Genomic DNA, 24,080 nt, shown 5'->3' on the forward strand with positions numbered 1-24,080 from the left:
TTACCCAGTTCCAAAGTCATGTCCACATTTTCAGGTATCTTTTCAGCAGCACCCACTCTACTGGTACTTATTTACTGCATTAGTCTATTTTCATGCTGCTGATAAAGTCATATCCAAGACTGGAAAGAAAAAGAGGTTTAATGGACTTACAGTCCTACATGGTTGGGGAGACCACACAACCATGGTGGAAGGCAAGGAGGAGCAAGTCACATCTTATGTGGATGGTGGCAGGCAAGAGAGACAGCTTGTGCAGGGAGACTCCCGTTTTTAAAACCATCAGACTTCATGAGACTCAATCACTATTATGAGAACAGCTCAGGAAAGACCTGCCCCCGTAATTCAATCACTTCCTACTGGGTTCCTCCCACAACACATGGGAATTGTAGGAGTTATAATTGAAGATGAGATTTGGGTGAGGACACAGTCAAACCATATCACCATGCTGCTTGTACAGCCTAAAGAACTGTGAGCAAAATAACTCTCTTTTTTCTTTATAAATTACCCAGACTTTATAGTAACACAAAATGGACTAATACAGAAAATTGGTACTGGGGTTAGAGTGTTGCTATGAAGATACCTGAAGATTTAGAAGCAGCCTTGGAACTGGGCATTGGGCAGAGGTTGGAAGAGTTTGGAGTGCTCAGAAGACAGGAAGATGAGGGGAAACATATGTAGCCCATAGCAATCACGAAGAGTTTTAAGCCAAAGCAAATATTGTTTAGCTCCCATAACTTAAGCGTTCAAGGCATGTGTGACTTATTCTAATTGCATAATCATAAGCTATCATTTGACTCTGTGCCCTATAAATTGGTTTAATATCCAGAGTGTATATGGAGAGCTCCCCAAAGCAGAAGAGTCTCCCTTATGATTCCAAGAGTTTCTGGCCCCATAATATTCTATCACTATAAATATTCTTTATCATTATGTCTTACAAAACTTTTTAAAGTCATAAAAACTGGGATAGATAATTGATATTTTTTACTTTTGTATTACTTCAGAAAATGCTGCACAATCTTATTTTAGACTTGTGGGGGTCCTAGTTGTCATTAATACATGATAAGTGATCAAAAATATGTAAATAAGGATTGGTATTACTATGACCACTCTTGTATAATTGCTGTTAAAAATGAATCATTAATATATTTCCAATTTAATAAATCAGTGTATATAAATATAGTACTGCTTATATATGTATATATTACATACATATGTTTGAAACTGCTGCATCAAGTAATATTTTTTGTCTTAATTTTTGTAGAACCTGATTTATTTTAGTTATAGGACCACTGCAGTGCTTCTGCTCTATAACTTGGAGTATGTGCACTTTCTATTTAGAAAAGTGATCTCCAACAATGAAACTCATCCTTTGATTAGAATCATTAAAAATGAAAAGCCACCCTAATTTTTGGCTATGGTGTGAGCCCTAATTTCTTCCCATCCCAAACACAGCTGACTCTAACCTAACACAACACTAAGTGGAAAATTTTAATTTCTCCTTCATCCCTACTACCTTTCAAATGGCAATTCTGATTGTGAAAAGTGTCTACTGTGATCTGAGAATCCAGGTGAGAAAACTCCTGGGACACCTGAACATTGTACTTGTGCTGGAGCCCTCAGGTCTATTGACGAATGTTGACAATGGGTAGACTAAATGGGTTCCATGTAAAAAATATCCCTGATTTTTCTATAGTCTTTTCTTACACCCTGACAACTAAAAGTTTTAAAAGTTTACAATGGTCTTTGGAGATTCTCTAAAATTAATTCTATAACATTGTATTCATGTTGTGAAGGGAAATGAGTTGCCATTGATGTTTTCCATCAGCATGATTCCACACTTGAATGACAACTTCAAATCTTTCTCAAGGCTTAAAGATTCCAAATAATTTGTGCCACTGTTATGTAAATAGCTTCATTTCCTATTGCCCATTTTTTCCTCTCATATACTTGAGTCATATAGGCCAATTATTTTGTCAAGCTTGTTTCCATTACAGGACATATCACTTTCTGCTCCCCTTGGAAAATTTGTTCATCAGTTGTTCACAAATTTTATCACCTCATTTTAGTCAAGTCCTGTCAAGGTTAAGTTCTCTTCACCTTTCTTTATTTGTTCACATCACTCAACAGTGTCCAACATTTCATATATGTTTATATGTAAATATGTGAATGTATGCATATATATGCATGTATCTCTATACGTGTGTGTGTGTGTGTGTGTGTGTGTGTATGCACTGTTTCTTTAAATAGTATGTACAGGTCATCCATGTGGGTTTCTATTTCAGTCTTGTCAGTCTTAGCCTCTACTTTATCCTCACTAAACAAAACAGTGACTGGCCTGTAATAAGACTTCACTGAATATTGCTTTTATCAATGAACTATAGATAAAATTGATCTGTATCTAAGAGATATTCCTCAAAAGTTATGTGGCTCACACCAAAACTTTTGGCGATTGCTGTGGGCTAAATATGTTTCTCCTCATCTTCTCCTCATCTTAGCTCTCCAGACTCTTTCAACCTCTACCCAAAACCAGTTCTAAACCTGCCTCAACATACTATTGAGTATGTTACTCGCTAGTGTAACAACTATTAAAATCACTCAACAGAGTAAAATAGAAATAGAAAAATAGTCATGACTGTAGTAAATACTTATACTTCTGATGTGATAATCACTATGCCGAATGTTTTATATTTATTTTACTTTTAGTCTCACAGTGTAATAGTCAGTTTTTATGCTGCTAATAAAGACATACCTGAGACTGACCAATTTACAAAAGGAAGAAGTTTATTGGACTTACAATTCCACATGACTGGGGAGGCCTCACAGTCATTATGGAAGGCAAAGAGGAGCAAGTCACATCTAAAGAGAGAGCTTGTGCGGGTTAACTCCCATTTTTAAAACCATCAGTTCTCATGAGATCCATTCACTATCACGAGAACATCAAGGGGTAGACCTGCCCCATGATTCAGTCATCTCCCACCAGGTCCCTTCCACAATATGTGGGAATTATGGGAGCTACAACGTGAGATTTGGGTGGGGACACAGAGCCAAACCATATCACACAGTAATAATACATATAAGGCCAACCATTTCACTTTCATAGATATAGAAATTGTGACTGAGCCTATTAAGTGATAGAGCTGTGCTCACATCCAAGTTTACATCACTTGGAAGTTGTTTTGCAAACACACTATAGTTGTTTATAGTGTGTGCAAAAACCAACGGATTTTGTATCAATTATAATAGAACAATGGTAGATTTTGCAATATAACGTACCTGGAGAGAATAGTAACATCTTAAACTTAGTTTTAATACTTCCAATGTGTTTCATTTATGAATTATTGTATTACAAATGATTGTTCTTTAAATCATTTTTATGATTTTTATTTTATTTTATTTAGACATTTTTGGTAGTGTTTTATATACATGCCTTCTTGGTGCTTTGCTTCTTATTTCCTTTACTTTATTATTTCTTGAAATTTCCCTGCTATCTTATAGCAAAACTCAATGTTCTCACTTAAACATTAGATGTAACCACATTCTAGTTGGCCTTGCAGCTATCTGCAGATAATTCTACATCTGTCTTAGCAACACGGAGGGATCAATGCATCTTTTAAAGTATGACCATCATTTTGTTTTCTGTTACAATTTAGTAGATATTTCTTCTCTATGCTTTAGGATCTTGACTTGTTTTCCTTTTTGCTTCAAACAAGATATTTACGAAGTCCTACAAAAATCATATTGTGCAAGGATTTTTTCCACGCACTTCTGAAAAACAAAGGAGTAAAATGGAGTGTGGATTCATAGAGACAGGTGCTGCAGAAATCCCTGGCTTGGTCCTTCCAATGAGCGTTTATAATTCTTAAAAGAGTAATTTGCTTAATTTTAATTTTGCCTTTCCAGGGCATCTCTAGAGCTGACAAAATATGATTCAAAGCAAAGATGTATTATTTTCTTCCTCTCTCTTTTCAGAGAAGGAGCCGCTTTTAATGCTTCATTTGGGTACAGAATTAAAAAGACTTAAAAGTCACATTATTATAAAGAAGAGAAGAACACAACTCTCTAATTGTTCACAGGAAATGTGTAGGAAACAGCAAGTCTTGGATCCTTTCTGACATATCTTCTGGGTTTTTGATAGTTTTATGTTTAGGCAAGGCTATAAAGTGATGAAACCAACAAAAGGAAGGTATGGTTGACTTCATGTTCCATACTGTGAACAGGAGGGATAGATATTCCTTTCAAAAATGTTTCTCCATCACCAACCTCTGATACTGTTAAGATTAAAAATATGAAAATCACCACACTTTTCCTTTTTCATGTAGATAAACTGATGCCCAGGATGTGCCATTCAATGTTTTGCTTTCCTTGAAGGCATTTGGAGGCTTTCAAATAGGTTTCATAATTCAGGTAAAGACAATATAATTTCAAAGCTCCAAAATTATCTGTTGCACATAAATGTCTAAGGTAGAATAGGTTGCTTAGGCAGACAGTTGTGTATTTTTATTTCAGGGAAATATAAAATAGCATTTTCTTAATGTGTGTCTTGGACTATAGTTACATGATTCCCAGGGTGTGGTACAAACGAGGAATAAGTTGAATTTGTACATTCTAGTGAATCAAGTGGGTGTGACATGCTATCAGCAAGCAGTCTTTAATTCCAGATAATGTCTTATTTAACATGCATGCCTTTTGTCGTACTTATTATGAAAATCAAGCTGTTAATAAATTGCATAGCTTAAATAACTAAAATTTAGAATAACTGCAGTACTTTATTTCTAATATAAGATATTGTTTATTTTATGTTGTTTTTTTCTGATTTTTGAAAAATAAAATAACTGTATATGCAACTTCATTATAGATTGTTATAGTATAGAAGTACCTTAGCTAAACTTTTCAAAGTTTTAGAATATAATACATTCTTTCTTTTCAATAAAAGTAACCCATTGATACTGATTAAAGTGGAAGTTATCAGAGTTACATCTTCTTAAAACCAGACACTCACACAGTAAGAACAATTCTAATACTACATATATTTGTTTTATACTGACATATATACAACAAAATATTTTCAAAATAATTATTACTGAGTTTCTCAACATTCACTTTATTTTGCTTCACGTACTAGATTTATGATATACGTACAATGTTAAAGGTACAAAATATTAAATAAAAAAGGAAAAGACAAAGACACGTTCCAAATCATCTCAAGAAAAGGAGTTTTGAATTATTTGAGCAGTAGCAGATTGAATGGATATAGCTTATGACAGATTTATTTCTGCTTTTCAAAATTCCTATTAGTTCAAATGAAAATTATGAGAGACACTATTAGAAGAGCAAAAATATATTTACTCAAATAGTTTACATCTTAATGTTGTGCTTTGTAATTATAGCACTACATTTTGTTATGTGAGAAAAAGCTAAAGATTTCTTTCTTTGAATATTTTTAAAAATATAAATTATCTTTGTTTTGTCATCTTAAAAATGATTTTTGTGTGTCTAAAGCTATGAGGTTTTTAAAAATTGGGTATATTACCACTTCAAAAATTATTTGGGAACAAGTTAGGTTATAAATTAAGATAATTAAGATAGTAAAAGAACATGTGAACATCTATCCAGTTACATGTACATCAAATAAAAGACTTAATTTCAGTTTAATACCTTCCTACCAAAAAATGTTTATTTTTAAATTGAGCTAAATAAGGCTTCATATAATCAGTAATATTCAAATATGAACAAGAGAAGTAAAATATTTAGACACCTTAAATGTTTTAGGAAAGTGTTAAGATTTAGTCATCTGAAATATTAAGCATTTGTAATGTTGGTATTTCTTTTACAAAATAAGTTTTTCTCCAGAATTTGAAAGTTGCAGGGAAAAAAAAAAAAAAAAAACAATTAAGGAATACCTTTGCAGTTGCCTTGTCCGATAGTGGTTAGAATAAAATTTCAGTCTTTAGTCAAAGTCAGGAGCGTTGCTGCAGCTAGATAAAGAAGCTATTACCCTCTAAAGACAGCTGCTTTGGGTGAATGGTTTTGTGTTTCGTTTATCATAACAATAGGTGATAAGGCTAATAAGAAGTTGTGCACTGCTAATGGTGGTGATAAGAAACGACAGGACATTACTCTTGAGTAAATCTAGATATGATCAAATGTTGAATTGGCTCAGTGTTGCCAAGTAAGCTGTCTACTTTAATCACAACAACAAAAGAAAATATCTTTAATATAGAATACCTTTAGGAAAAAATAACTTGGGAGTCTGAATAGCTCTAGTTCTTAGTCTAGTTTTCTACACTGAAACATTATTTTCATAATTTAGTTTTTGATCATTTAAGTGTGTCTCGTGAATATGACAGCAAGCACCTATCAAGGAGTTTGTGTTTATGTGGGAATGCAAAGAATTCGGCCTAGAAAGGAAGACATTAGAAATCACTGAACTAGCTGGGTGCGGTGGCTCATGCCTTAATCCCAGTACTTTGCAAGGCTTAGGTGGGAGGAGTGCTTGAAGCCAGAAGTTTGAGACCACCTTGGGCAACATAGTGATAACCTGTCTCTGTGAAAAAAAAAAAAAAAATTACCTGGGCGTTGTGGTGCGTGCCTGTAGTCCCCACCACTCAGGAGGCTGAGGTAGGAGGATCAGTTGAGCCTAGGAGTTCAAGGCTGCAGAGACCTATGATCACGCCTCTGTCCTCCAGTCTGGGCAACAGGGTGAGATCCTATCTATCTAAAACAAACAAAAAGAAGGAAAGAAAGAAAGAAGGAGAGGAGAGGAGAGGATTATGGTCCAGGTCAAGCACAAAGACTTACCATTCAGAGGTGACATTTGAGTTGATACTGAAAATGGAGTAGATTCACTAGGTAGGTAAGGAAAGAATATGTTAGTACAGGAAACAAATAGGGCAAAGGGCAGATGTGAGAATGAATGGATGTGAATGAACTGCAAACTATAGGTTACATGGAGAGGATGCTTCTTTTGTGTGTCTGTTGTGCAGGTAGACACGGTATCCTTCATTTGGCCCATATATCACAGTATAGTGTGTAAATTATCCTAAGAGAAGAGGTTTGCCTCCCATATCCATTTGCTTTCATTGTGTTGGGATTTATCACAGATTAGACATGCTAGATTAATTTGTATTCCGTCTTGTTTTATCTTGTTTTAACATAATTTATATTCAAGTCTATGGTCAAGTTTGCCATTTGGAACCATGTTTTGGTGAGCTGTTTCATCTATGAAAACCGTTGAAATAAATATTGAGCAAATTGACTTAAGCAATCTTTCAAATTGCTGAAAAAATAATTTTCAAAAGGCAAATGTTTTTATTATTAATACAAGTTTCTACATTAAAATGATTGAACTAAATTTTACTATTAATCCAGAACATATTTGGGGGTGTCAGAGGTCTCTTTCTAAAAATGAAATGTCTATTGGTAGCATAAGAAACAACTCTGAAATAAAAAAATTCTAAAATAAAAGTTATTATCTTGCTCAAGAATCTTAATAACTTTTATGACTTATGGCAATGACCTTCAAACTTTTTTTATAACAGAATTCATAAATAATGGTCACAAGCCCGGTGACTGTTTGTTTGCTAATATTCCTATACTGTTTTATCCTATACTGTTCTATTGTAACCATTATAAAAGATTTCAAAATTATAAATAAAATGAAGAAATAATGATACAAATTATTATTTTAAAACTTGGTACTGATAGTACCAACTTCTTAAGTTAGTTTTCAGTATTAAATAGACCTTGCATGTGGAAAATCAGGGCAATGAGTGGCATCCAGCAAGCACTTGATAAAGGTTAGTTTGTGTTATCATTGCTGCTACTGGTACTGAACACCTTGCTGGCCGAAATGCCCTTTTTTGTAGTTGGATAGCCCAGCAAATTCTTTTTTTCACTCTCAGCATTTCCTTAGGTCTGGACTTCTGATTTTGTAAGCAAATAACTGCTATTACAAAATAATTTTATACTTTAAACAGTACTGTAATGTGAAGAATGGTTATATTTGAAATTGATTTATTTAAGTTAAGTCACTGGTAGAAATGAATAGATATAAGATTAATTTAGAAATTTTATGTTGACTTAGTTATCATATACATTGTATCTGAATGTAGTTTTTCATACCTCAGCACTTCATTTCAAAGTATAAAAGAAAGTTCTGATTCTGTCAGGTTCAGCACAAATAAATGCAGGGCTTATAGCCACAAGGTAGATTAAGCTGCATTTGTCATTTTCTTTACGTTTAATGAAAAGAAAGTTATGTTATGTTTTGTTTCTTTCTCAGAGTTACATTTACTGTCCTTGCTATTCAGAAGTTTTTCTTTGAAAAACTGCAGGATTCTGTTTTCTTGTTCTTTGATAGTATTAAAATATAACTCTGAATAGATACTTAAACATTGTGATGACATGAACATGAACATACTTTTTACAATAAAAGTGTGCATATATAGTAACACTTGTGTAATGTACTGGATAAGACACTCAATATATTTTTGCATGTAATTTATAAATTCATGTGTGTATACCTTGTGGGAACACAATAACACAGTATTATTGATTATAGTTTGTAGTATATATAGATATATAAAAACATACTCAGATATGCAATTTCCATACCTATTGCTTACTTTTAAAAATAGCAATTGATAAATGAAAATAAATAAAACAATTTATTCACAATACTATAGTGATAACTCATGCTACATATTTAAAATACTTTTAGATTTCATTGTATTACACAATTACATGATGATATCCATATTCTATTTAAATTTTGTATCCCATATTTATTTTTAAATTATATTAAGTTTATGCCACAATGTCATTGAAAATTCCTATTATAAATAATTTCAAAGGATGTAGAATATTCTGTTACATGTGTATTTTGCTTAGGCTAAATATGAGGTCATCCATCATTCCTTTGATTTTGCTACCCCATAGCCAATCTACTGGGAAATTCTGTTGAGTAAATTTTCAAAATATACTCAGAATCAGAACATTTCAACTCTGTTTTTTTTGGTAAATAAAATAATGTCCTAAATTAGACAAGGTCAATTTCTCGTTCAAAAATCTGTGGTTTCACATTGCTGAAAGAGGAGTAAACTGTACAAGTACATATAAATCAGTAAAAAATTACTCAAAAGTAATGCTGAGATATTCATAATCAATTTGGCACATATAAAAATATATTAAAGGCCTGTGACAAAGGACATTAAAAATTTCAAATTAATTACCTTATAGTAAAAGTATAAAAATTATAATATTCAAGAAGATATATTATATATGTATATTATATATATAAAATAGCATGTATTAGGGTTCTCTAGAGGGACAGAACTAATAGGATAGATACATATATAAAGGGAAATTTATTAAGGAGTATTGACTCACACGATCACAACGTGAGGTCCCACAATAGGCTGTCTGCAAGCTGATGAGCAAGGAAGCCAGTCCGAGTCCCAAAGCTGAAGAACTTGGAGTACAATGTTCAAGGACAGGAAGCATTCAGCATGGGAGAAAGATGTAGGCTGACAGGCTAAGCCAGTCTAGTCTTTTCATGTTCTTTTCTCTGCTTTTTATTCTGGCAGTGCTGGCAGCTGATTAGACTGTGCCCACCCAGATTAAGGGTGGGTCTGCCTTTCCCAGCCCACTGACTGAAAAGTTAATGTCCTTTGACAACACCTTCACAGACACACCTAAGACCAATACTTTGCATCCTTCAATCCAATCAAGTTGACACTCAGTATTAATCATCACATAGTATATAGAGAAAAAATGTTTAAGCCTAGAAAAAATCAAATGCAATAATGGAAATAACTATTTTAAATCAAATCCTACATAAAATTAAATTTGTGATAAAGGAGATTTCAGGTTAAAAATATTAAAGAAATTGTTTGCTCTTCTGCAAAATTGGCCAATCAAAGCACAAAGAGAAAATGTGGCATGCTATGTGCAAATAGGTTAAAGTGCATTTTTCACTGAAATAAGGGATAGTTACAGCCCCAAGGCAAATTAAACAACAGACTTGGAAGAATATTTCAGACACTGAAACTCTAGTAGAGTTATTGATTAAGCTTTTCCATTGTCAACTCCCCCTAGACTATATTTCAAGGATAAATAATAGTAAAACAAACAAACAAAAAAGATCAGTATCAGTCTAACTTAGATATAGTATAAAACAGTGAATAAAAAATGTTAAATAAGTGGTCCAAGAAAACTAACTGAATTCAGACAGAGAAATCTCCATTGGCTTACAAGATTACAAACCATGTCTCCAGCAGAGTTCAGAATCCAATGTAGGGAAAAACAAAATACAGAAATAGAAACTATATTAAAGCAAACAAAAATAGAATAAACATGACATAAAACGCATTAAAGGCATAGGGGAAAATTTTAAAGAAATTATCAAAAGAAACATAAGAAGAACAAAATTGTAAAGCTGATTATACAAAAGATGGGAGATAAAGGGAAGATGTAGGCTGTCCTGCATATGAGTAATTCATGGCCTGGTGTAGCAAAGGGCATGATTTCAATGGAAAAGTATCCTCAAAGACACGGGAAGCAAATCTAAGAAATAAGGATTAACATTGTCGATGAGAAGGAAACACGATATTCAAAGATAACTTGTTTCAAATCAATTATCACAAAAACAATTTCCAAATGAATTTACTAACGCAAACATATGGGTGTCATCTATGATATGGACATTAAACATAAAGCAGAAGTCATATGCTAACTTGTATGTAGCATGGATAAATTAACAGTCATAGATGAGGATCCAACTTTTTGCAGTTTAAGATTTCCATGTCCCAGCTTCTCTTGCTAACTTGGCTTCTGTGAACAGCTTCTCTATCTACCCAAAATTAAGCATTCTCTAACGTATTGCACACAAACCTGAAAGAACTCTGTGGGAGTAGAGCATCCATGATTGCCTGAGGCTTTCTACAGAAAGAATAAACAAGACAAAACGATGGGTATTAGATAAACTTTTCACAAAACAATATAAATATGAACCCATAAACGAAATGGAGAAGGTAACAAAGGAGTTGTGTAAGTATTAAATCTATTAAAACAGGATGAATTAGCTGTAGGGTTTGTGTTAAAAAAATATAAATATTATAAAAGTTTACATTAGAATCTTAAAGATATAATTATTGTTAGCATTAGTTAATGGAAGATGAGAGGACTGATATAGTACTTAATTTTTGGAGCAGGGAGTCACTAGATAGTGATGAATTATGTTTAAAATCAACAAGTACTCCAACAATGTAATATTTTTCATAATTTTAATTAAATTTAAGTGGATTTTTAAAATTATAATTTCTTGTTATGAAGAAATACTTATTAGAAGTTCACAGATATCTTTTGCTTTGCGTATCTTTTTCTTCCGATAAATTTAAGTGCAATTTAATGTAATATATTCTGAGATAATAAAGATTGATTACATTTTATAAAATACTATCTGTCTATGGACTCTATATTATCTGTTTATCTAACACCTACATTTACATGTACATAGAGACGTGTAATTTTTGTTTGTTTGTTGTTTGTTTTGAGATACAGTCTCGCTCTGTTGCCCAGGCTGGAGAGCAGCGGTGCAATCTCGGCTCACTGCAAGCTCCGCCTCCCGGGTTCACGCCATTCTCCTGCCTCAGCCTCTGGAGTAGGTGGGACTACAGGCACCCACCACCACGCCCGGCTAATTTTTTGTATTTTTAGTAAAGACGGGGTTTCACCGTGTTAGACAGGATGGTCTCGATCTCCTGACCTTGTGATCCACCCGTCTCGACCTCCCAAAGTGCTGGGATTATAGGCGTGAGCCACCGTGCCCGGCTAGTCTAGGGTATTTTTAACAATGATTCTTTGTGGGTGATGAAATTTGTGGTGTTTTCCTTTTTTAAAAAAAAAACCTTCTTGATTTCTTGGAATCTTTTGTAAAGTGCATATGCTATACTCTGTCATGCACATGCTCTATATTACAGCTATAAAATCCACCTACAGTGTACTGTGTATTATTCCATTACAAGAATATACCACGTTTTACTTATATATCCTGCTTTTGATGAATAATTGAGATTTCATTAATTAAGTTGGTCTTCCTTCCTTTGCATAATGTTGCATTAAAACCATAAAACTCTCAGTGACTTTCAGTACAAACTTTTATGCCATATTTATGTGTCTCTAGGTTGGCTGAAATATGGGAAATACTATAATGAGCTCACGTGGATTAAACAGAACAAAGAACTTCATTTAGGTTTGTTTCCTGTGTCATTCAGGGACTAAAGCTGAAGGAGCAGCTGATTCCTGTGGATTGTTCTTTTTATCATGAAGGATAAAACTTCAGGTGGACTGGAAGTTACTCAATTTGCAACCCCAGCTTCAACCTAGTATACTGTCAATATGCCTTTATTATATTAGTAAAGTTAGTCATTTAGGCAAGTTGAAAATCAACAGATACATTACTTACCCTTCTGGGAGGCACTAGAATGATAGATCGTAAAGGAAGTGGTTATGTAATTTCATTTTGTAGGAAGGTAGGAAAAAGTTAGTAATATACCACTAGGTTATTATCTGGGTTATTTTCAACATTTGATTATTGGGAATAACACTACTGTAAACACTCTTTAACAGATCTCTTGATACAAAATGGGAATGTCTTTCTGTTCAATATGTAAGTATTAGGTTAGTGCAAACATAATTGTGGTTTTTGCCTTTACTTTTAATGACATTACTTATTATTCAGTTGAGTAATAAATTATGCATACATTCAGCTATAATTCATAATGTCAAACAGTAGTCCAAAAACTTTTTACCAATTTATACCCACAATTAGTGTTGCTAATATTTTGTTTAGAATATTTTTGTTTAATTCAGAAATAAGATTGATTTACACTTTGTTCTTTCTGAAGAACATATAAGCTTTCATTTTGTTTTGTTAATCAAGATTATGTTGAGATCATTAAAATAGTGAAGAAGGTCTTCTCAGGGATAGTTTGTGTCATATTAGTCATATTTGCAGTCTTTTAGCTTGTCTGATTCCTTTATTATCAGAATCATGTGTGAATACGTATTGATTTTTGTTGTTGTTGTTCTTTTTGGTTTTATGGTTCTTGTCTACCTGGCAATTGTTAAATGAATGCTATATCTTGTTTATGAAGAATATGTAAATTATTGGTATTCATTATCCTCCAGTAAGGATTTGATTATTTTTATCGCTAGCAATCAGAGAATTTCTAAGCATCCTTGATTCTGTCAGGAATCTTCGTATTTCAAGACTAGAAGTCAAGCTTTGTGAAGGCTAATCCTTTCTAATTCACCTTCGATCCAACTGTGTAGTCCCTCTGTATTTTCAACTCAAAGTCTGGAATGGTTTCCTGAAGTCCTCCTCCTTGGTGGATAGTGTGTGTGTCTGTGTGTGTGTGTGTGTGTGTTTGTGTGTGTGTGTGTGGTGTTCCTGGCAATTTTTAGAAGCTTTTTTACCATCTTAGCTGCTACTTTTGTTTTTTTACTCTTCTTGCAAGTTCAGGAATTGACAAAGTCCTCAGGGGAAATTGGTACATGAATTTCAGGCTCACCTCTCTGAGGTTTCCTTTTCTCCTGGGTCTTGGTCTCTCAAGTCTTGGTCTCTCAAGATGAGCTGGTAATCTTGAAATGTGACTGTAGATCCTGCCCAGAACCAACACTTTTTACTTGGCCTTCATACCCAGTGCTTAGGATCTGCACATAAGCCAAGGGAGGAAAGAAAATTAAAAGCAGAACTATTCAACACATTTCTCTTCTTTTTCTCCTCTCTCTGGAAGATTGTCTACACAAAGCCTTAGTTGTCTTAGCTGCCCTCTGATAATGCGTGTAGTTTTGTTTTGTATTTCTGTCTGTGTAGTTGCTCTTAGCAGGAGAGTTCTTATTATACAAATTATTCAGACAAATTTCAGGTAGAAATTAGAAAATAACAAATTTTAACTTATAAAGTATTAATATTTAACAACATATAAATTACCTGGTACCTATGTGTGAGAAAACAAATTTAAAAAAATCCTCCAAATGACTATCTCAAAAGAAAACACATATTATCTAAGTAGTCATTCTCCAAAGCAGAATAAGATGTAAATTTTTAAATTCCCACTTACTTATGATTTCTTATAGTGATATTTTATGTAAGTGTATGTATTTATATAATATTGTGTATTGTGATATACTGTTGAGTAATATTTAATATATTTAATTAAATTATATAGTTAATTGAGTTATAAAATATGAAAAATATATTATCTAATATAGCCTAATGGTATTTTAAACATTTCACTTGTCTTTCTTAACATTTTATAAGTATATAAAACATATAGAATATATGTTTTTTATAATGCAAAAAAAGTCAATATTTAAGCAAGAAAAATCTATAGCTTCTCTCTTTCTCTTCTTTTCTGTTTTCTTTTCTTCCTTTTTTTTTTGTTCATAGAAAGGGTCTCACTCTATTGTCCAAGCTGGAGTGCAGTGGCACAATCATAGCTCACTGCAACCTCAAACAGCTGAGCTCAAGGGATCCAGGTACATGTCACCATGTTTAGATAATTTTTAATTTTTTTTGTTTGTTTTTTGAGACGAAGTTTCACTCTTGCTGCCCAGGCTGGAGCACAATGGCACAATCTCAGCTCACTGCAACCTCTGCCTCCTGGGTTCAAGCGATTCTCCTGCCTCAGCCTCCTGAGTAGCTGGTATTACAGGCAACCACCACCACGCCCAGATATTTTCTGTATATTTGGTAGAGATGGGGTTTCACCATGTAGACCAGGCTGGTATTGAACTTCTGACCTCAGGCCTTCTAATCCACCCGCCTCAGCCTCCCAAAATGAATTTTTTTTTTTTTTTTTTTTTTTTTTGTGTAGAGATGTGGTCTCAATATGTTCCCCAGGTTGATCGTGAACTTCTGTCCTCAAGCAATTCTCCCTCCTCAGCTTTCCACATTTTGGAATTACAGGCATGAGTCATCAAGCCCTGCCTACAGCTTTAAAATCATTCAATAAGAAATTTCTTTACCACAAATATTTCAAATCCCTGCCTAAATCACTATATTAGTCGTTCTTGCATTGCTATAAAGAACTACCTGCGAATGGGCAATTTATAAAGAAAGGAGGCTTAATTGACTCACAGTTCCTCAGATTGTACAGAAAACATGACTGTCAGGAGAGCAGTAGTGAAGGAGGAAGTGCCACATACTTTCAAACAACCAGATCTCATGTCTCATGAGAACTCCATCACGAGAACAGCAAATCTGCCCCCATGATTCAATCACCTCCCACTAGGTGCCTCTTTCAACACTGGAGATTACAGCTCAACATGAGATTTGGGTGGGGACAGAGCTAAACCATATCAATCACAGAAAATACAGTAGCCATTTTATATATATATATAAAAAACATATATTTATAAACATATATATATGTTTTTAAGATGTTTTTCTGTGAATACTGAATTACTATATTCTATATACTAGGTGAGGTATATACTACCAACAAAAATTAGTTAATAAAAATCTCTACTATTTACTATTTATTCAGTGTCATCTGCTATGAAAAATCCTTTATAAACCCAATAGGATTTTCTTCCCAAACTTTCAATTTTGTAAAATTGTAAACCTTGCAAGCCAATTTTGTCTTCCAAATCCCATTCTCCACTATAACTGTAACAAACTAGTGCTCTTTCGAAAGAGAGTTGATTCCAGAGCCAAGACAGAAAACGTGAAAGTGAGACTAAAACAACTTGTGCCAAAAAGAAAGGTAGTGCTCAGAAATGGGATTTGATTTTCTTCACAGATAAACTCTATAAAAGTGATTATTCCCGTTAATGAAACGGGTTCAAGTGCCTTTCCTAATGACTGATTTAATCCCTGTTCTGATTTAAACTTTAGCTTTCCCCCCCCATCCATTTACTCACCTGTTATTCAGTGAAATTTATTGAGTATTTTTTGTGTGCCAGAAATGACATTACACTTTAAAAATACAGAAGGCTAGGCTGCTCTAGAGATATTCAGAGGCAAGCTGTTCATTTTGAAATTTCTTATATCATTGTGGAGATTTCATTCACTAGACAAGACATAGTCCATACACACTATCAAGATGCCAAAATATTTTTTGATATTTATTGCGACATTATAGGACTATATTGTCTTGGGTTTTTAATGTGTAGGAAGATATTTTATCAGTGAATATGTTTTCTATGAAGAAAACATTGTATGTTTTATGTGGGTTGAAATAAATCAATACAAAAACTAAAATCCAAAAGCATAAAATATATTATTATTTTTATTTTAATTAGAATCCTAAGGATATTGAAACTATTCTGTTTTTTAAACATATAGCTTAGAAATGTCTTAAGGGCTTAGGCCCTTTGATAGATTATTTTAAAATCCTTTGTTTAACAGCCAAAGGCCTTGATGATAACACTTTTATTAGAGATTAAAAGGTGATACTGATATCTGTTTAGAAATAGGAGATAAACTGGCAATGCTTTAGGAATTATCATATGTTCTCTATCAACTCTGAGAATACATTAATTTAACATTTTAAAATATTATGGTGTTGATGCTAGGCTGCATTTAAAAACAAATCTAGACTCAATCATAAACAACTCCAGTGAGATATTATGGAATACGTAATACACTAATATTATATATTTGTTTAACATAAGTGACAAAAATTTTATCTTGCTTGTATTCTTTAAAGTCAATTATGCCAACTAAACATTGAAGAGTTGATTCTTATAAACCTAAGTGTATTAACATTTTAATTTACAAGAAATAGTTAATGCATTCTCTGTGTGTTTTATACTACCCTACTCAAAGGATGGACAAAGACTTACCCATTTATATTATAAGATCCAAACACCAGACTGTGGTTGACTGTACCAAGAAGGAACACTGACCCAAATTAGGCCAATCAAATTCTTTTTGCCAGATTTTTGCATTGGAAACATGATTAATTTTAATCATTTTGGTTTACTTGAATTGAGGTCTTGGTTTACTTGAACTGAGGACTTGAGAAATCTGGAATACTGAAGTGGATGTGTTTTCTATAGGAGTACCAAAGAGGTAAAATTCAGTTCAGAGAAAGAGAGAAATGAAGTAGATTCATACAGAAAAGCAGAGGTGTCAGCCCATGCAGGTTACTATCACAGGAATTCAGGCAAAGAAGGTCTCACACGTCCCTAAAAGTTCTCCTGTTCCAGATGCCAGTCCATATGAACCCTAAGTGGCATTTTCTGGTCTTCAGTTTTGTAAGATAGTTCCAAAGTTCTATAATCAATTTCATTTTCTGTTTCAACTCTAGGAAAATGATTTGCTTTTATACAGAACAATGTATTTTCTCCATACAGAGACCAGTAAAAAATATAAAATTGCTATCTAACAAGAAATTCTAAAACTAAGAAATATATATAAACATAAATAATATAAAATATCTGTAGATATTTTTGAGTGGAATTATATTAATTATGCAATGCCAAATAATATACTCTTAATTTCAAAATTCTTATCCAAATAGTTTCAATCACATCAACTTTTTATAGATAAGAACATTTACTAAAGTTATCCAGATAAAACATTAATGCAGTGATATATTTATAATGAAAATCTGTATTCAAATAAATAACACTATGAAATAAATTCCAGAAGTACAAACAAATTTGGCCACTATCATAGAAATGTATTTTCATTTCTCTGCATAATTAATACAATCCAATTATAAAACAAAATGAATTAGGTAACTTGCAAGATATTAAAGTAAAATGGAATATATGTTTAGAGGGAACCAATACATATTAATTCTCATGGAAAACATTGCGTTGATTAAATGAAGTGTATGATTTGTACATTTCCTTTGAATGTTTTGAATAAAGCTTCCTTTCGTTTTCTTAATAAAATCATTGCTTGAATAATTTCTTCATATTTTGGCTGCTTCTCAAACCCTCCATTTTAATTAGCGTTCTATAACCATTTATACTATATCCTAATTAAGAAATCCATTAAGTCTCTATAATAGTTGCCTTAGAGATAACATTAAATTTACTGGAGTTTTAAATAATAAATTCATGAGATGGGATTTTAATGTGCAATTTAAGAAGTTATTAATGTTCGAAAGACGGAGTCATTGCTTCTGTGTTCAATCAATATGCAGTACATAGCTTTTTCCCTTCATACTTAGTTATCAGCTTTACCATTTCTAATATTTCATGAATACTCTTAAGTGTTCTTCATGGAGGGGGACAACTTACTTTAGTGAAACATCTCTGCTTTAGAAATTTTTATACCCATTTATCTCAATAAAAATGTTTCTGACATAGATTAGTTCTACCACTTTGCGTGTGACTATGACTTTTAGTTTTTCACTAATTCCATAGACCCAAAATGCAAAATCTGTGGAACAAATAGTTTTCTTTTATAAGGAAAATCCCCCCGACTCTATTTTGTTTTAAGCTGTGGGAACTGTAAATAGTAAACTAGCTTGACAATCTAGGAAGCTAATATAAGTCCCGAGACTCCCATAAGTTGCCTATGCTATATTATCCATACTTGTCACAAACCATTTTGGCATCTTCTGCTTTATCTATAAAATAAAGAGCCCTTAGTAGACGGAGCTAGCTTTCATCCATAAAGCATCTGTTTTAAATCATCCAGGTGAGTACATATTTTAAAAAGTTGTAACAAAATGAATATATAATCAACTCAATTATATTTTGAACTAATTTGTTTTGTAAGCCATCACTAGACACTTATTTCTTAACTTTATAATTGAAAACAATATATTTTCATTAGATCCATTATATCCTAGGTTTGTATGCAAATGAGAAGTTAGGAAGGATAATTTAATATCAATATAATAAAATATCTAAGTGAATGTTAAAATTCAGTTGATTGGTTTTATAATTTTTTCACTTAAAAGAGAATTGAAAGTAGGTTGAAGGAATAAGAAAGGAAATATATATATGTTTTCATAAGGCAAGGTACTCAGAAGATAATTTTTATTCAAAAACAGGAATTTTAAAAGCTTTAAGCCTGGAACACACAGCAAAAAGTCCTTGCAACTTAGATAGAGTGAGCAAGTCAGGTGGGAAGGGAAGGAGATCAGTTCTGCCAACCAAGGGTCTATATGGAAAGCTTGGAAGTCACTGTGATTGTGGCAGGACACTACAGCAAGGTTTCTGCAGGAAACATTGTAATGAAAACAATAATGACTATTACTGTTAACATCATTATTATTTTAACTTTTTATTTACAATATTTGATCCACTTAAAAGTGATCAAGGCGATTCCGAAAGTTTGCATATATTCTTCACCTGGTTTCTTCTAATAACATTTTACATCACCATGTTACCTTGAATGAAAACTAAGAAACACTGCTCCATTACTGTTAAATGATTTTTCAGAATTCATCAGTTTTTCTACTTATCTCCTTTTCTATTTAACTTTTCAATTCAAGATACCATATCACCATGTCTCCAAGTCTTTTCTAATCCGTGACAGTTTATTTTTCTTCCCTGCTGTTCACGACTGTTCAGATGTCTTGTAAAATGTTCCTGAGTTGGGTTTGTCTAATGTCTTCTTGTGTGATGTAGTTTGGATGTGTGCCCCCACCCAAATCTCATGTTGAATTGTAATCTCTAATGTTGTAGGTGAGGCCTCGTGAGAGGTGATTTGATCATGGGGATGGTTTCTCATGAATGGTTTAGCACTGTCCCCTTGGTGCTGTACTTGTGATAGTGAGTTTTCGTGAGATCTGGCCTTGTAAAAGTGTGTAGTAAGACAACTGCTCCTCCTTTGCCTTCCACCATGATTGGAAGCTTCCTCAGGTCTCCCTCCCCCAGAGCAGAAGCTGCTATGTTTCTTGTACAGCCAGCAGAACGATGAGCCAATTAAATCTCCTTGCTTTATAAATTACATGGTCGGACAAATGTATCATGATTATACTGGAATTATTTATTTTGGGAAAGAATATCAAAGAAATATCCCTTGCCACTTTCCATACACTAGTTGTTAGAAGCAAGCCACTAAGTCCAGTCCATGCTAAAAAGAAATAAAATTCAGCTCCACCTCGTAGAGGAAGAGTATAAACATTTCTGAATATTTTAAAGCCACACAGTATTTAATAATTATTTGTGAGATGATAGTTTGAGTAGCATCCACCTGTGGGTGTTGCCTGTGGCAATTATTACTGTACTCTTCTAATCATGATTTTCTATTTCTACGTTTCTTCTAAATGTATCATTTAGAATTCTTCTCTAAGGAAGATTCATATCTTTTCTATTGATTTATCTAATAAATCATTTATTATCTAATAAGTAATTTATATCCATATAGACTCATAAATGTGTACTTTATTATTTCAATTCTAGTCTGAGATTATTTTTATTTATACTGTTGCTTAAACTGTTCCAGATTTAGCTATTGGGAGCTTTCAAGTTGGCTCCTGTGTCCCTTGGACATGGCCTCATCTTTTTTTTTTTCTTATTTTCTATCACTACCACATGCCATAAATTTCTCTTGCATTTTTCAAGCCACATCCCTAGAATCCATTTTTCCATGGAATCCCAGATTCCTTCAATTAGAAAATTGCGTTTAAAAATTAAGATAAGTGTGCACTAGCTTTTCTCACTGCTACTCACTGCTACACTGACTGTCACTGTTTCTAGGTCATCTCTGTAGACTGAGCTAGGATATATGAATATGTGTGTGTGTGTGTGTGTGTGTGTGTGTTTGTATTATCCCATGTATGTACACATATCTATATTTATAATTATTTATTATTTCTATATCAGAATAAACATAAATTCAAATTAATATTTCTGACCCAGCAGCACAGTATATACTGTAGGTTTTTAAAATATGTGTAACTTTCTCTGCCAGTGCAAAACTTAGCTCTCATTATGTTAGCTCCAATTTATTTATTTGTTCAATTCCAGTAGTTATATAGCTTCAGAATTAACCCCTAACCATGTAAGAAACAAATTAACTGCTGAAAGATGATCCTTGTGTACCATTCTTTTGTTTTTAACCTCCCAGTATTCAGTGAAAATTCTCCTTTCCAGGGTGACTTAAATTAGCTCCTCTTTCCCAACCCCTTTTGGTGAGATTATGCTGTGCATTAGTAACTCAGTAAAATTTATTTTTCACAGCCTGCATTTCCTCTGGGGATTCTCCAATATCCTGGTTCATTTTGTAAAATCTGCATATAGTAAAGTTCACTCTTTGTTATGTACAGTTCTGTGGGTTTTAACAAATGCATAGAGATTATTATTATTTTCTGTATCATTGGAGCTCTGCTCTAGAGAATACTTTGGAGCAAGAGAAAGGAGGTGGGTAAAATTGGTAGCAATGAGAAGAGCTATAAAGTTACTATTGTAGTTGGTGGGAGAAATTATGGTAATTTTGACAATATGATGGATAATTTCTAGATTTCCAATATGATTCATATTACATTCTCTTCTAGACAATTACAGTGCCCTTATTTTAATGAGGCATATTTATTTTTTAAAGCAGTTAAAACAAAGATTTAATTTTTGAGTTTGAATATAAATAGTCTTAAGTAAAATATGCTAGGAATGGCCTCATATTACCCTTAACTTATGATACCTGGGAAGATTTGAGATGTATGTAAAAGTAGAGATAATATGCTGATCAATTTGGTAAGGGATGTAATAAAAATGTAATTTAAGAGTAACTCTGAGGTATTTATCTTGAGTGAATTTTGGCACCATTTAAAGGAGCTGGTGAGTACCTTTACAAAAGTAGTAAACACATTTTGTTTTCTAAACAACAGAAACAAGAAATTACATAGATTAACTGAATAATACAAAATTTAAATGTTTATGGTTAAAGCCTTATTATTCTAAGTAGATATAAAGAAAGTAAAAGATTGTAGTTAATTTTGTACTAATGTGTTATCTCACATATTTCTAATATCTTCTAAATGCATAATTTAGGAGAATGAGCGTGCACACAACAAAATTCCATTAATACATTTTACATCTGTGGAGTATGCTTTTATATGTAACCACTGCAAACTCTGCTCCTGTAAGTCATGGAAAATAATTTTTTTTTTTTAATTCTGACCCCAATTTTCTCACACCTTCCCCGTGACCCCAGGGTCTCAAGATTAGAACTAGGAAAGGTGACACATAGACATTAATTGGGTTCAACACTCAAGTCATGTAAATTTGGTAAGTCAATGGGCACTCAGTTTTCAAAAAACCTGGGCAGTTCTGATGACTTCTGCCTCTCACCCAAACCCTGTGCCTCCTTTCTCAAGCGGACACCCCAACTCTGCACTGAGCCAGGCTGAAAGGACCTTCAAGCACCTGCTCAGTAGCCTCTCTCAGGACACTCAGCACTCTCTCCAGTGTCCTCTGCGGAGGACAGCCTAGAAGCCTGTTGCTCTTATTTAAAGTAAACTGGTATCTTAAGACACAAAACCATACTTGGGGGGCCCTGTGTATCTAAGCCAGTGTACCACATCTTCCAGGGTCTGAGGAAGCTCTTCCCCCACCTCTGGTCTCTGTAGAATGGGCTGCTGGTCCACCTGCACCTTGAGATCAGACAGAGAGCTTGTGCTTTGCTGCTTTTATCAGAGAACATAAAACATATCAGTGTAGTACTTTGAAAATACAACATGATTTTCTTATTAAGTTCATTCCTACAAAGACTAAACAAATATTATTGTGATCTTTGTTTCTCTTCCTTTTCACGGAGACTGAATCAGAGATGCTTGACATAATAATTCCTACTTCCATAATAATAACTGTGAAGCCACCAGACATGAATGGAATATCAGAGGTCTGTTGGTTATCTAACTAAATACCATTTCCAGGTCTTTATACTCTATTGCCTCTTTTTCTATTCGCTTATTATCTGTAACTATTTAGCTTGCATACCTTATAGCAAACTTTGAGATGAAAAATAAAATGTCAAAGGGCAACCTGACTTCTCTTAATTATCCACTTTCTAATCAATTTAATTTCTAAGAGTATTCATTTTTATTGTATCATGAAGATTTGCAAAATTTTTGTTCTTTCAATATATTTTCGAAATAGCTTTTTTACTGTAATCAGAAGAAAAACGTATACTTTAAAAAATATTAACAATATACTTTAAAAATCATTTGACAAGTCTCAGGTTCTAGCAAACTTTTAAATTTTCTAAACTGTATGATTTCCACTTTTTAAAAATTGGCTTTTTTATTGCAATGAACTCTATCAATTAGTAAAGGATAAGCTGGAAGGAAAGAGAACTTAATGTACAAATAACTACACATGTTTTACATTTTTTGAGCTCTAAAAAATAATTTCATGTCAGGGTTTTAAATCAATAGCTAAAGGTGAACACTCTGTTTATGGAAAAGTCAATATATACAGACTTTGAACGAAGCTCAAGTGAGAATGTAAAATAATGATAAAGTCATATCTGTGGGTCAGTGTGGAGACCATTTGCCATCACGATCATTTGTGAGTAAATGAGTTTAAACTGAACAGAACAATAAATTGTTTCAGGCAAGAAAATCAGGCCATAGTAAATGTATTAGTCCATTTTCACATTGCTAATAAACACATACTTGAGGCTGGGCATCGTGACTCATGCCTGTAATCCAGCACTTTGTGAGGCCGAGGTGGGTGGATCACAAGGTGAGGAGATCGAGACCATTCTGGCTAATGCAGTGAAACCCCATCTCTACTTAAAATATATATAAAAAATAGCCAGGCGTGGTGGCGGGCACCTGTAGTCCCAGCTACTTAGGAGGCTGAGGCAGGAGAATGGTGTGAACCCAGGAGGCGGAGCTTGCAGTGATCAGAGATCCTGAGATCAAGCCAGTGCACTCAAGCCTGGGCGACACAGCAAGACTCCTTCTAAAAAATAAAAAATAAATAAATAAATAAATAAAGACATACTCGAGATGGGCAATTTACAAAAGAAAGAGGTTTATTGAACTTACAGTTCCACATGGCTGGGGAGGCCTCACAATCATGGTGTAAGGCAAGGAGGAGCAAGTCACATCTAACATGGATGGCAGCAGGCAAAAAAGAGAGAGCTTGTGCAGAGAAACTCC

The 24,080-nt window shown here is 33.4% G+C and overlaps 1 long non-coding RNA gene across 1 annotated transcript in view; it reads right to left on the minus strand.

Annotated features, from left to right (window-relative positions):
- The window catches only part of LOC112611115, a 28,794-nt gene extending 15,081 nt beyond the window's left edge, over nt 1–13,713 (minus strand). Inside the window, exon 1 of the long non-coding RNA XR_003116551.1 lies at nt 13,569–13,713. This is a non-coding gene — a long non-coding RNA (uncharacterized LOC112611115). The remainder of the gene's footprint in view (nt 1–13,568) is intronic.
- Nucleotides 13,714–24,080: the final 10,367 nt, after the last annotated feature.

Source organism: Theropithecus gelada, chromosome 17, assembly GCF_003255815.1.
Source record: "Theropithecus gelada isolate Dixy chromosome 17, Tgel_1.0, whole genome shotgun sequence".
NCBI lineage: Eukaryota > Metazoa > Chordata > Mammalia > Primates > Cercopithecidae > Theropithecus > Theropithecus gelada.